We start from the raw sequence: 13466 nt of genomic DNA on the forward strand, positions 1-13466 counted from the left end.
AGATTACTCGGAAATTACGGCCAGCTCCACTCTCACTTATAAAAAAAAGGGCAATAATTTCTTCTATCCATCGCCGTGCCAAATACTCAGACTCTTTTAAGCGCCTGCGATTACGCACCCCGGACTAATTCGTCTGGAACGCGGTCAATATTTGGCAGAGTTAATTATTATATATTCATATGGAATAGGGAATAATTTTTGTGTACAACACGGCAGAACACGTTTTCACACATCAACGCTCAACAAAGTTTACCCGAAATTACGAATTTCATGATTCAAACACTTTATGTTTCCGGACATCGGGATGACGTCAGATTTCGAATGCGCGGTCGCCCGCCTCCAGAGGCAATTCACTTCGTCCATAATTCCCGTCAAACTAAAGACACAGATAGATATTCAGACTAGCAGCCACCGACCCCTGGAGACCTCGACCCTCCTTCGGGAACCGCTCCAGTAGACGCTTTATCCCTGGGAAAAAGAGATCTAGATACTCGATATGAGGCTGGCAGGACCCCAGATACTCTGGCCTACGGCCTCTTTTACATCGGCGAGATTCCGGGTTCTCACGGCGGGGAAGATGACTCTTTTGAAGACGGACGTCTTCTTAGTTAGTACACCTCCTCCAAGAAATAGGGCAGCATCCAATACACTCTTCTCTCAAGTTCCTATTGTACAACAGCCGGAGGAAGGGTACTTACATACCTTTCACGATTTTGCAAGCGTGATCAATAAACTTGAGTTTAAAATTCAAGCACATCAAAGCTGAAAATCTGATCGCACAATAGACCCTCGTCGAAGGCGAGGCGTTCTTTGAATCCGCATTCCACAAACTTAATATTTTATGGAATTAACAAGGAAAACGAGAATTCAGTAGCGGGTGTTCAGTGCAAATAATTATAAATATGCCGCAATGATAAATATAAAAGAACATTAAAGTAAAATATTAACAAAAAGTAATAATTTAAAAAGAAACGTCAAAGGATTGTTATTCTATCTGCTGCAGCCCTCGTACCAACACGTAATTTTTCTAAAGCATTTACTTATCCTCCAGACAACTTCTCTTTGCTTCATTTCTACGTTCTGATTTCATAATTCTCTCCAAGGCCACTGTCATAAAAAAAACGCGACGAGAGTAAACATGGTCTCAGCGTAAACGAGACTCGCGGGGTTAAACGCAGTTTGTGAGACGCCGGAGGAAAACATCTCCGGATGTCAGCTTAGCCGAATATTTACACTGTCACGTATTCTGTATAAAACAAACCAATTTTATTATACAAATACGTACACAAGTTCTAAAACCATCAAACAGTGCGTCATCTACGACAGAAATTCAATATTGACATTGGTTTCGTGTTTCTGTGCTCGAAGGGGCCCATTTTGGATTTTAATTGAAACAGCCTGTACAGAATTCAAGGTCACCGACAGTAACCACGGATCCATTTGAATCTCGACCGTGGGCAAGGCCTTAAGAGACGCCCCTATGGACCTCTCAGGGTTGATACAACTGACCCTGGCGTAACACATAATCTAGAACATGATATGTATTTTAAAACAATCGCAGAGGATAAAATACGTAGCAGACTCGTGGACCGCGAGAAAATTGGGGAGTAACAGAATAAAACACAGTAATGTGGAGAACTGATAATTATTGATTAAAATAGAATAAACACAGCTATAAAACTACAAGAGAGACAATAATCAGAAGTGGAGACATTTGTAAAAGACTGGTTTTAATATAATATTGAGCAGAACACAGTTCTCATGCCCCATTACAAAAACTACAAATTGAATAACTACGATCCAATATGAACGTGCACGAACTGGCACAGAGGTACAATGTTACACGGGAACCTATAACGAAACTTCGCTCGAGGATAGAGAAACTACGGGCCTATTAAACGGAGTATTCGATTAAAACTGGAATCAGGGGTTAAAGCACGATTATTATACAAGTGAACAATTTTCAATTATACGAATATACAGAACGTAATTCTAAAAGTACACACTTCCACCTCGCAATGGAATTACGATAATTCAGACCAAAAGTTACTGTAGAACTTTGTCCAAATGCAATTTAAAATTTAGACTCTTAATCATCGACATTTAATTTTTAATACTCAAGTTCCATTTCTTGCTGCAAAAAGTTTATTATTTACATCAAATAAAAAGTCTCCCACGCTAATTGAATAATCTTTATTGTGTCAATCTAGAAGAATTCAATAATTTAAGTAAGCCTGATTTGGCACGTGCAAAAATTGAATTTGTGAAGACAACGGAGACACGCAAAATATCATCACCCACTGTGAATCAACTCTGTTATCATTTTATGAAATGTTCAAAAGTACGAAAAAGTGATATTGGAACCACGGTTCCGGAGAATTTGACGTAAATACGTCTATACGGAAAGGAAGTTTATCCTAAATATTTCCTTTATATACATATTTTACAATTGAGTAAAGTTTGATTAAGACTTTGCTTATTTAACTTGAATTAGTTACGCTTAAGGTGGGTCTGTGGTAGCTGAATGTAATATAATATAATATTTTATAGGTAACAACAATGCCGAGTAAACAGATGACGTTTCCTATGTAACATAACAATGAAGTTACACTTTTTCGTAACACATTTTTGCCGAATGACCCTTCAATATAGACGTATTTACGTTAAAAAAGAACTCGTAAAATGTTTCGCTACAATATAACATTATTGTTCTGCCCTCCCGATATTAGGCTAAACAGTTATCGTAAGTAGTCTTAAGTAAAAAAAATTGGCTTTCGTATTCACTGACACAAATTCAAACGTTCTATTCAAGGCGTGCGCCTTCCTATCCACGTATCTGCAAATGATAAACATATCTACCATTTCATACAGCGAAACAAACACAGAAAACAGGCATTCTATAGTAAGAGAAGATTATACAGTGTGTTCTAAAAAGACGTATACACATTATAACGGTGGTAAAATGCAACGGTTTGCTATAAACAGACGAAACTGTCAACATTCGACAAGAATCAACGCTTCAACCACAAACCCGCGTAAGCCTACCTGGTGTCCGTAATAGTCGGGCCCGCCATTGGTGAATCTGAACCTGTATGGGCTGTGAACGGGGCACGTGATGCGATAAGGGCTGTCCATGACAGGTGGGGGCCCAGGAGTAGACGACGAACTTCCTGGTATTGGACCCCACCGAGGCCCCGATGACGGGGTCGGTGGACCCCACCCTCCACTGCCGTAATGATCCAGAGTGACAGGCTGGCTTATGCACGATCAAAATAATAGTCTGTGCACAGGCATATAAATACCGCAACAAACTTCACTTTCAGTATCACTTGGCATTTTCCTCTCTACAAAGCGTAAAACAGAGATATATATATTCTAAAATTGTTACGTTAACACTGTCGAAGGTGGGTTCACAATGACAACATCAATGAATAACGTGTTCATATATCACAGAACGATATTAGGTCTCAGTAAGTTACGTAAACACGGAAATTTCAGTTTTGTATCTTATTATATACCCTGAAATCAAAACTGTCTTGCGTATACAGAAAAAAATATAAAATAATATTTATTGTCTCTAATATATGAGACAAATTTTCAAATCAGGCACTACTTAAATATTGAGAAAATAAAATATTTATCAAATTTAATACGCGGTTCATTCACGTAAGAAAGTAGTCTGTCGTAAAAATTAGCAAAGAAACTTTCATATTCAAAATAACCTGTTTTAGTAAGGAGAGGAACGTCTTGTAACGTCAAAGTTTTACAACAGGTAGTTACCGAAGATCACGGAGTGTCGCCTGCGTTCCTTTTCTCAATCCACTTTTGTGTGTAACATGAAATTCATTATATTTGGACAGATGTAATGTTATATTAGATAAAACAGACAATGCACCACTCCCCCCATGGAACAGAATGGAGATGCTGTGTCACGATTAATAACCTACTAGAGTAAACCTCCTAAAACACTGCCAGGCACGTCCAGTGGGGCACCTCTCATTAAAATATTGATTTTACATCCTACTCGACACTTTGCTTACAGTCAGATGCATCAAACTGTTATTTCACCTAATAGTTAAAACTTGGTCAGAACAAACATAACGTAAGCATATGTGCTTTCGATAACTTATCACATTTTTCTCACTTCACTCCCCACCATTTAATAATATTCAACACAATCTAATATTAATTAAATTACTCAACCGGTATTAATACGCGTACATTAACACGGATAAAATTTGAATATGTTAATTATATATGGTCTTCAAAATGAACATGGAATAAGGCGTACTATAAGGCTGATTATTTAATTCAAAAGAAAATTGTAACTTAGCGCAACCGAGTTTAGAATATGCAGTTTGTTTTAATTATTTGTTAAACAAATAAGAATATTTGCAAACTACAGATTACACGTAATTACTCTGCAAAAGTTATATAAACAGTTGTAGTTTATTTAGAACATATTTAAATCGCGAAATTAATGAATATGTTAACAATGCTGAACACTGTTTTGAGACAATGTCGTGACTGTTCACGCTTTCGGCCTATAAAGACGTAACGCAAATGCAGACAAAGTTAGTAAGTAGGTCATTGTTACTCAGGTGAAGTTTATCACTGTGAACACACCTTTTGTAACCCGAGGCAACGCGGTCAGCACCGGACAATAGCGATTCCTGGCAGAAGCAGTTTATCACTGGACAAGAGAATAATAAATCACAACTCTGAAAGAACAAGAGATATGAACAGGTTCGCGCGTTACAACGGACACACTAGCCATCTTGTTCCTTCACCAAGCACTGTCTTCCCGGCACTGGACAAATGACGATCAGCCCTTCCACGTCGCGACATGCAGCGCCACTACCGGCCCGGCCAATCACCACGCCCGCTGCAAAAATGGCGGGAGGTGTGCAGTATGACGCAGTCGGAAGCCAGCCAACTCTTCTCACACGCGAAGAAACATCAGCGGTGAATCAGCCCATGCCATGGGGGGGGGGACTTCTAAAAAAAATCACTCAAGTGTTCACAAGGAATTTATACCACGGAACATCGACGTCTGGCGACACAAAGGAGAGTAAGATGAGAAGGGGGGTAACCTAACCTAACATCGTCATGGGGTACACGTGAGAAATAAAACCCGTGGAACATTAACGATATGCAACGCTTCATTAACTGAGTGCAGGGAAACTTATTTCGTAAATTTAAGACGACCACTTTTCTTTTCAAATGTGGAGACTCGATTGAAAAATATATTAGTAAGTAAAAGAAGATATATAATTTAGTACAGTTCTACAAACCGTATACACCGCCCCCCACCCCCCCACACACACGCGAACGCTGTTTATTAGCCATTCAACAAAAATAGGTCGGATTTAAATGCGCAAATGTACACTTTAAAAAGAAAACATTGACTCATCAACAATGACACATCAAAAATACATACACATGTGGGGAAGGTCACTGACCTTTCCGTTTCGATATCGCACAAAGAAAAATTAAAAATTTTGACTGTAAGGTCTTGACTTATGTGTTAATTCAATTTTTGCACTGACGACTAAGTATTAGTACATACCACATTATAGGAGCACTATGCTGAGTTCACTTGAACTTATAATATCCAAAAAGGCGCAATTTTAATGATAACGGTGCTTCAAAATACACCATTAAGCACTTAACTACTAAAATTTTCTACAATGTTCCATTCAACAGGCCCGCTGTCACCGAAGACCAAATACATTCATTTTCGAATGCAACGTTAAATGAAATCTGTGTTCAAAAATGAAATGTTACATGACACAAGAAGTTACCGCAAAATATTTCAAGGATAACATTTCGACCAGAGAGGAAAGATGTAGCTTCCATGAGATGACAAACGTTTGCAGCATTTTGGGCAGAAAATCTGAAGGAAAGAACGAGAGGATAACATTAATACGGAACTTAAAAAAGTACGCCAGAGAAACTGCAGACCGCGTTCATCAGACTGAGGTCATGGACTCTGAATTCCATAACGGGCCTTAAAAATACAATTACTGATAAATTACCCCGCCCGTCGTCTGTAACGGGCAGTACCTCACTTGTCATCAGAACAAATTTTGAAAAAACAACCCAGCACAGTTTATGCTTTCAAATAGTAAATGAAACATTGAAAGAACACCGAAACAAATTGCAGCTTAATTGCACTGTTAATGAAGACCGCATGCAGCACTGCCACCTGTCGGGTGTTTCGGTTAAAACCAGAGGACGGACAATCCTACCGGAACATTAAAATAAGTCGTCGACGGAAGCAAACGGACTGGGGCTTTGTTTAATTACTCCAATCCAAAGGACGGCCAATTAACAAACGAGGCTCAAACGATTTGCCTCGCTGCATTACATCCAACGGTGTAGGGGCTTCGTGCTAAGTTCTTAATCAACTTATGAAGCACAGCATTCCATCCACGTCTCCAATTAGTGGCCCGCAGACTGCTGCCGGCACGTGGTAATACTCTGCATTGTGGTGAAATATAATGATACGGCGATGATGGAATCTGGAGGCTACAGAAATGGACGCGGATAAACGGATTATCTGTGCCTCTGGTTTTAGACTCGTTTAACAAATAAGAATCACAAACATGTCGTTAGTTTATAACTTACTGGTCATTACTAAAATCATGACATAAAATATTGTTAGTAAAATGTTCTAATGCCATTGCAAGTTCGCATTTCACAAGACGTACTGGGTGTAAGACGTCTGTCAAGTATGCTACACTCCCAATTAAAAAGTAAAGCTGTCCCACTATACACCATGTAGGCGCTTGGGGGGAGAGGCGGTATAGCTCCTATTCATTCTCGACCTCGGCACTAGATGGGGTGAGTGGTCAGCATCACGCCCCGGCCGTGTTTTACCCACTGGGAAAGGACCCCGGTACCCATTGGATAGGAGGCTGGGTGGGCCCCAGAGCCGGTCTGGACGCAGAGGCTTTTTTTTTGTAGTGTTCTGTCTGAGGACAGGTCCATATGAACAGGATCCTTCCATCCTTTTCTCGGACTGGGACCTGTTCATATACGTTCTTGGCAGATGATCCAGAAGTGGTTTGCCATTGCCTTCTTCTGTGTGTGAATGGAGTAATTGTTGGGATGCCACGGAGGAAAACTCCGTGTTGCCTAGACCACGGCCTTGCCCAACACAAGTTATAAATTCGGGCACCGCCGGGAATCGAACCCGAGACCCCAGGATTACAAGGCCAGCGTCGGGGATCGAACCCCGGTCGTAGCCAGTCACTATACTAACTGAGCTACCTCGGCTTATCTGACGTAAACGGAACCGAAAAACATTCGGATAACACGGAAGGCGATTAAAGACGAAAGTCAATACTGCACGCATTCATAAACGCGGATACACGAAGCGTCTGTCTGACACAAGTTCTCGCAGAGCGACAGAACAGCTGATATCACGTCGGTACCGATTTCCAGCAGTGCATAAATTGTAACGACGTGATACCTCATCGAATATTCGATATTGCCACTAGCATTCTTGCCATGTACAGCAGTCGGGGCTCTGTTTTGAACGGAATACCACGGAGCTTTTCAAATGGATCTATGATAAACCACGCGCAGTAAAGACCTGGGTATGACAGGGTGTCGGGTGAAGCGAGCTTAAGGCTACAAACGAATGTAAATACAGTATTAAGGGCTCTGTGGAGTGAGCCCCTCCACGGGACTTCCCAACATAAGATCGGCTGTCTTTAGGGCGTTCAATAACTTATTCAAGTCAAGGAAATAGAGCGACAGACAGAAATAGATGAAACATCATAAAAACAAGAGAAATTGGGAGAAAACGAGCATGACGTCATAACAGCGAGCAGGAACAATATAAATAACACTTAAAGTTTAAGACAGTATATTAATATCTTTAGAGGCGTTCCTCTAGAAGAGTTTGCAGCCATGGGGGCGAAAAAATTTGCACGTGGTCTACGTCACATTTTTATAAATGAACGAATAATTATGAAACGCCTTAAAGCTGCCTCAGGAAATATAATTTAACAGCAGAGGGCAGAACAGAAAAGTTCCACGATCAATTACAGGAACGCACTCAGAAGTTTAACTGTACCTTACATATCACATGGCGTAAGTATTGCTGTATAAGGAAGTACATAGTGCAGAATCTGTTAACAAACTGCAATGGTAAAACTTAAGGCGCTTTGCAAGTTCAAAGAAATTAAAACAACTGCGTCTTAAGAACATAATACACGTGGTCGCCGAAGTTGTATGCCCAGAGATGAACATGAAACAGCTGATAAAGACAAAGCTAATAAGCGACACCTCAACCGATTCTGTAAGCCTTCTGAATAAATTTCTATACACTTTCAAAGTTGTAAAGTCCTTTTTGAATCACCCTGTATATATGTTACCGGCAATGTACGGAATGCCTAAAGTCAGTAGGCAAAGTATGAAATATATCGTAATGTTAATATTGTTTGGTTGCGTTAATTCAAATTAATCGAAGTCAAGATGGAGGTTGTGTAAGATAGTCGCGAAAACACCAAAGCTACTGAATCGGAACGTAACAAAAGTTTTGAGAATTAAAGAAATTGTTTTATATTAAGTTTTCGCAAATATAAAAGATAAAATAAAACTTTATAAATCGTATTACAGAAACTTCTTTGTTATTTACTTTGTCTAAAGAATCTGAGGCATTTTATAAAATTCCTAGGTATTCTATAAAATAAACTGTTAGTTTCATACATTGCCTAAAAGTTCTAGGCATTTTATAAAATGCCTAGGCATTTTATAAAATGCCTAGGCATTTTATAAAATGCCTGAATGTCATACCTTGCCTACTGACTTTAGGCATTCTATACATTGCCGGTAACATATACGTACACAGATAATCTCCTAGTCACTAGAAACATCTCAGTGTATCGAAAAAATTGCCAATAACAATAGAAAGTAATTCTTCACCAACAATTCAAGAGGAAAACATTTCTCTGTCAGTATATTGGCTATATTCTGGTGGTAGGTTCTTTTATAAAGACTAAAATTCAACTGTACAGCATGTAATATTAATTGGAGTTTAAACATTAGCTGGTAGAGTAAAACAGTAAATTATAAAATTATAAATATATCACAACATCTGTATTAATTACTAAGCCTAAAGGTTCACTGACATAATTCTCATAGCTCAAATTACAACAACAAAATATACGGTTGATAATATTAAAAGTTGTTCACATGAGCAAGTTGGTCCCAGCTCGATCTGTAAGGTAAGGAATTATATAGTATACAAGTTTTTGTGTGGTGTGGTCGGAGGAGTTTGTTTTGTGTCTTACGGCAGATTATTTTGAGTGCGAACATTTCATTTATTCACCATAAGGACACCATAAACTCCTTCGACCACACCACACAAAAACTTGTGTACTATATAATTCCTTACCTTATAGATCGAGCTGAGACCATGTTCATTATTTTAAATATTATTAATATTAACACCCACCTGAATTTATCGTTGCAATTAGAAAAATAAAAAGTGGATAAAAGATAATTAGGTGTAGTAATTAATACACATGTTGTGATTTTATCATCATTTTCAAATTTTACAATTTTATTCCACAAATTTATGTTAACCTTTCTCAAAATGTTATATGCTATAAGATCAACTCTGAGCCTTTACACCTGAATGTGTTCAATTTATTAACCGGAACACTGAGCGGAAAAGAGACAAATTGCCATGATAAACAACGAGGTGTCTCAAATTAAGATTACAGTTGATGTATTTATAATAAAAATACGTATTTTAAGTACAAAAGCTATTTTAGAGTTCTATTTATCGTCCTCACCTGCTCCCGCCAACACACGAACGCGCCTGCAACTTAAATATTTTATCATTACACCCACTATTCATGGATATCCGTTCTGTAGCTTCAACCACGGCCCTGGACGCATCCCGTGATCATAAATCAGGTCTGTACATGATTCATGCAGTTTTATCCAGCCTCCTGTCTCTTCATCCGCGTTAAGTCAAAATTTCCCAACACCCTGTTGCGATCACCTCAGTCAAAAATCCGTATTATAATGCTGTTATAACATCTGAACCCTTACACAATTCGTAGGCACGCACAAATTTCTGTAATTTCTGATGCAAAACATTCCAATGGTTCATTCTATCTCTTTATAAGGATGGGATTTAACAGCGACCAGCTGGGAGTGCGATAATCAATAGATGCAATATGCAGTGGACTAATGCGTCATCCAAACGCCTGTAGATGTAATTAGTGAAATTCGATACCATATTACGCACACCCATGCCTGACGGTACTAAATCAGATGGGGCACTTACATTCTCTGAAGAGACAACATTTGGGTTACTACAACAGTCGAGAGTAGCGAATCGCAAAGCCACATCACAGCAGAACACAAGCCATTTCACTGGCACATCTGGGTCCTTTATAATTTTCAACAGACACTGTCAAAATGTCTCCCTCGAGCCTTAAAGTCATCGATTAAATCGGTACGACCCACAGATCAACCAGTGCGAAGTAATTTACATCAATTCTCTAAAATTCAATTGCAACCAATTGGCACTCGTCAACAGCACGATGGCAGGTCGTAATTAATGAAGCGAGGTTAAAATATTTGGAAACGATGTTAATTAACAAATTAGAAATTGAATTCACGAGGATATATAAGAATTGGCTAAATTCGCGGTAGGCCCGCCGCCATGCAGATCAGAATATTTGGTCTTGCCGTCTGTTATTTAAAAAAAAAAATGTACAAATTAAAATACAAAACTATAATTTTACATATTCTGTAAATATGTAAGTAAAACTTGGTCTCTCAGTTTTAGGAAAAAAATAGGACAAGCTTGTAGACTCAGTACTTCAGAGACCAGAGTTACTGCAGTTTTACATTGCGCTAATCCTTAAGACGATCAAAGAGCTGCCCTCGTTTCGTTTATAAACTCGTGTACATAAGATTCAAATGAGTAAGATGGAAGTATACGATACCTCGGTATTACATTTAATACGTGTCTCTACATCAAAGCCCCAAGATTGCTCAAGGCTAGAATCACATAAGAAATTTCTTACATGGATTTAAATGCTATCTGTGCTGTGCTACTCATATTCACATAAGAAACCTTAATTCAGTCTTACAGCTTCCATGATGTCCTCTACTCTTAAACCACAGCCAAAGCCAAACCATGCCAGAACATCTTCGGTTCCTGAACTACTTTGAACGCGTTTAAAGGACGATATCCATTAAATCATCAAAAACATAAAGCAGAACGAATTTAATCTCGTTCCAAAAATGATAACATATTTCCAACTCAATAGAAGAGTAATTCTATGAAATAATTCTCTCGAGTCTCTATTTAGCATCGAATCTGTAGCAATACAAACGATAGTCAGGGAAAATGGCTATCCATCGTTCTCATACAAATCGATTCTTCTCGTGCACTCCACAGATTAAGATAAAAAATAATTCTGACTTCACAGCCATATTTCGGGATCCACTCTCTTCGTAAATTCAGTTCTAACGCAGTTCGGATATCGGCACTCTGTCATTGTAGGCCTGCAAGTCAACCGCTGTTCTGTGTAATAATCTATTACTTACTTTTCAGTTTACGTAATAAGTATATATCTCCACACGCATATCTCATAAATTAATTTACGTTGCTTAAACTTAACTAAAATTCTTATCTCACAGAAGTACGTCTGGATATTCTAATAGCAAACTATTATATAAGGATCCTAATTTATAGTGACAAATTCATTAATCCACAGAATATTTCATGGCTGCGTATCAACTGTAGATATCATGTACCGCCGAAAGATATGTTAGTATGGTAAGTAATGGAACCAGAATGGCGTAGGCCACTGCCACTTCTGATGATCTACCCCGACTCTCGTCACATGGCACATATTCGAATTAGATAATTCAAAAATACGATCAAGACCACGTTTCACTTTTTAATGGCAGAAGTATCTTGGTCTTTTGGGGTTTTAACGCCTAGTGAATTAGTAAGTAACCGATATTTCGGAGGAACATACGCCTCAATTTCGGGGTTAGGGGGATCTGGACCGTGGCTACCTCCGAGTTCACACGGCGTTACAACCCAGAAGATGGAACATCGACATTTTCACCGCCGGGACAAAACTCAAATCTCATCGAGTTTCAGTTTTTCTGTCGGTGTGAGTATAAAGTATGCAACTGTAATGTCTTCGCCTTCAAGGCAAATATGCTTGCGTCACAATTCGATCCCTACTAGAGACAGAAATAACACTACGCGTTATATGCAGAAACAAACGCACGTGGGGCTGACGTATCTGTCCGCCCGCATGATTCGAGAAACGATGGACGGTGGGCGCCACTCCTGGAGGACACTTGGGCGCCCAGAGCCACGGGTTCAAATTCCTTTTCGCAAAGGACATGTTGCTTGATGGGATAATCTCGCATAAGGAGCATAGATTATGCCATCTGTCTGTTAAGTACACACAATGCTATAACGTAGTAAGATAATTGCGATGAACAATTAATGCAAGTGGTATAACATATAACACTGATGGCAAGATCGCCCCAAGACGTCCCATCACGAGCAACGGGTTCAGCTCATACCACTTTCAAGCAACTTGGGCCGGTGTTTCGAACGTAACGGAACCTTATACGGAGTGGTAAGAATTAGATATAAGTAATAAAAGAGTTACAGTGGAACCACGGTTCCGGAGAATTTGACGTAAATACGTCTATACGGAAAGGAAGTTTATACATTGGCTTTAATCTAAATGTTTACTTTATACATTCTTTACAATTGCGTAAAGTTTGATTAAGACTTAGCTTATTTAACCTGAATTAGTTACGCTTAAGGTGGGTCTGTGATAGATGAAATATGTTATAAAATTTGTGCACTTTAGAGTATCAACATTTCGTGCAAACACCAAATCTATACAAGATTTTGATCTAGGATTTGACATCAACATTAAGCCAAACGTTTCCTAGGTAACACAACAAAGCCGAGTAAACAGACGACGTTTCGTAGGTAACAATAATGCCGAGTAAACAGACGACGTTTCGTAGGTAAGCATTGCTATCGGAGCTTTTTCGTTACATTTTACCGAATGACCCTTCCGTATAGATCTACGTACGTCAAAATAAAACGGACCAAGTATGGAAATATTTATGTCCTATTTCCATAAGTGGTTAGGAATAAAGGCATCTTAAACTGTTGCTAGTTACACGAATCCCTTAGAAAATACTGCTGTTGGTCGGTGCATACAGGAGCACACAGCATCACAACCCGGAAGACGATGACTGAGAGGTACATGACTTTTTAAAGGATTCATATAAATAGTGGTGGACTGATCTACAAGTGGTCACTGGGAAATAATGTTTACATTTTGGACAGTATATAGTTCTTTATCTACTACCCTGATCTTCCCCTCTGATTCCCATGCCTTTTACTCCTAATGCACAGTTCTGTCATGGCCAATTTACTG

General features: G+C 39.0%; 1 protein-coding gene across 15 annotated transcripts in view; it reads right to left on the bottom strand.

The window, feature by feature from the left end:
- Window positions 1–13466, bottom strand: part of CASK (peripheral plasma membrane protein CASK) — a 594512-nt gene that overhangs the window by 279646 nt on the left and 301400 nt on the right. The window lies entirely within an intron of this gene.

The sequence above is a fragment of the Zootermopsis nevadensis genome, unplaced genomic scaffold (genome assembly GCF_977971745.1).
Source record: "Zootermopsis nevadensis isolate Lab colony 2312 unplaced genomic scaffold, Znev_1.0 Znev_ptg000024l, whole genome shotgun sequence".
Lineage (NCBI taxonomy): Eukaryota > Metazoa > Arthropoda > Insecta > Blattodea > Termopsidae > Zootermopsis > Zootermopsis nevadensis.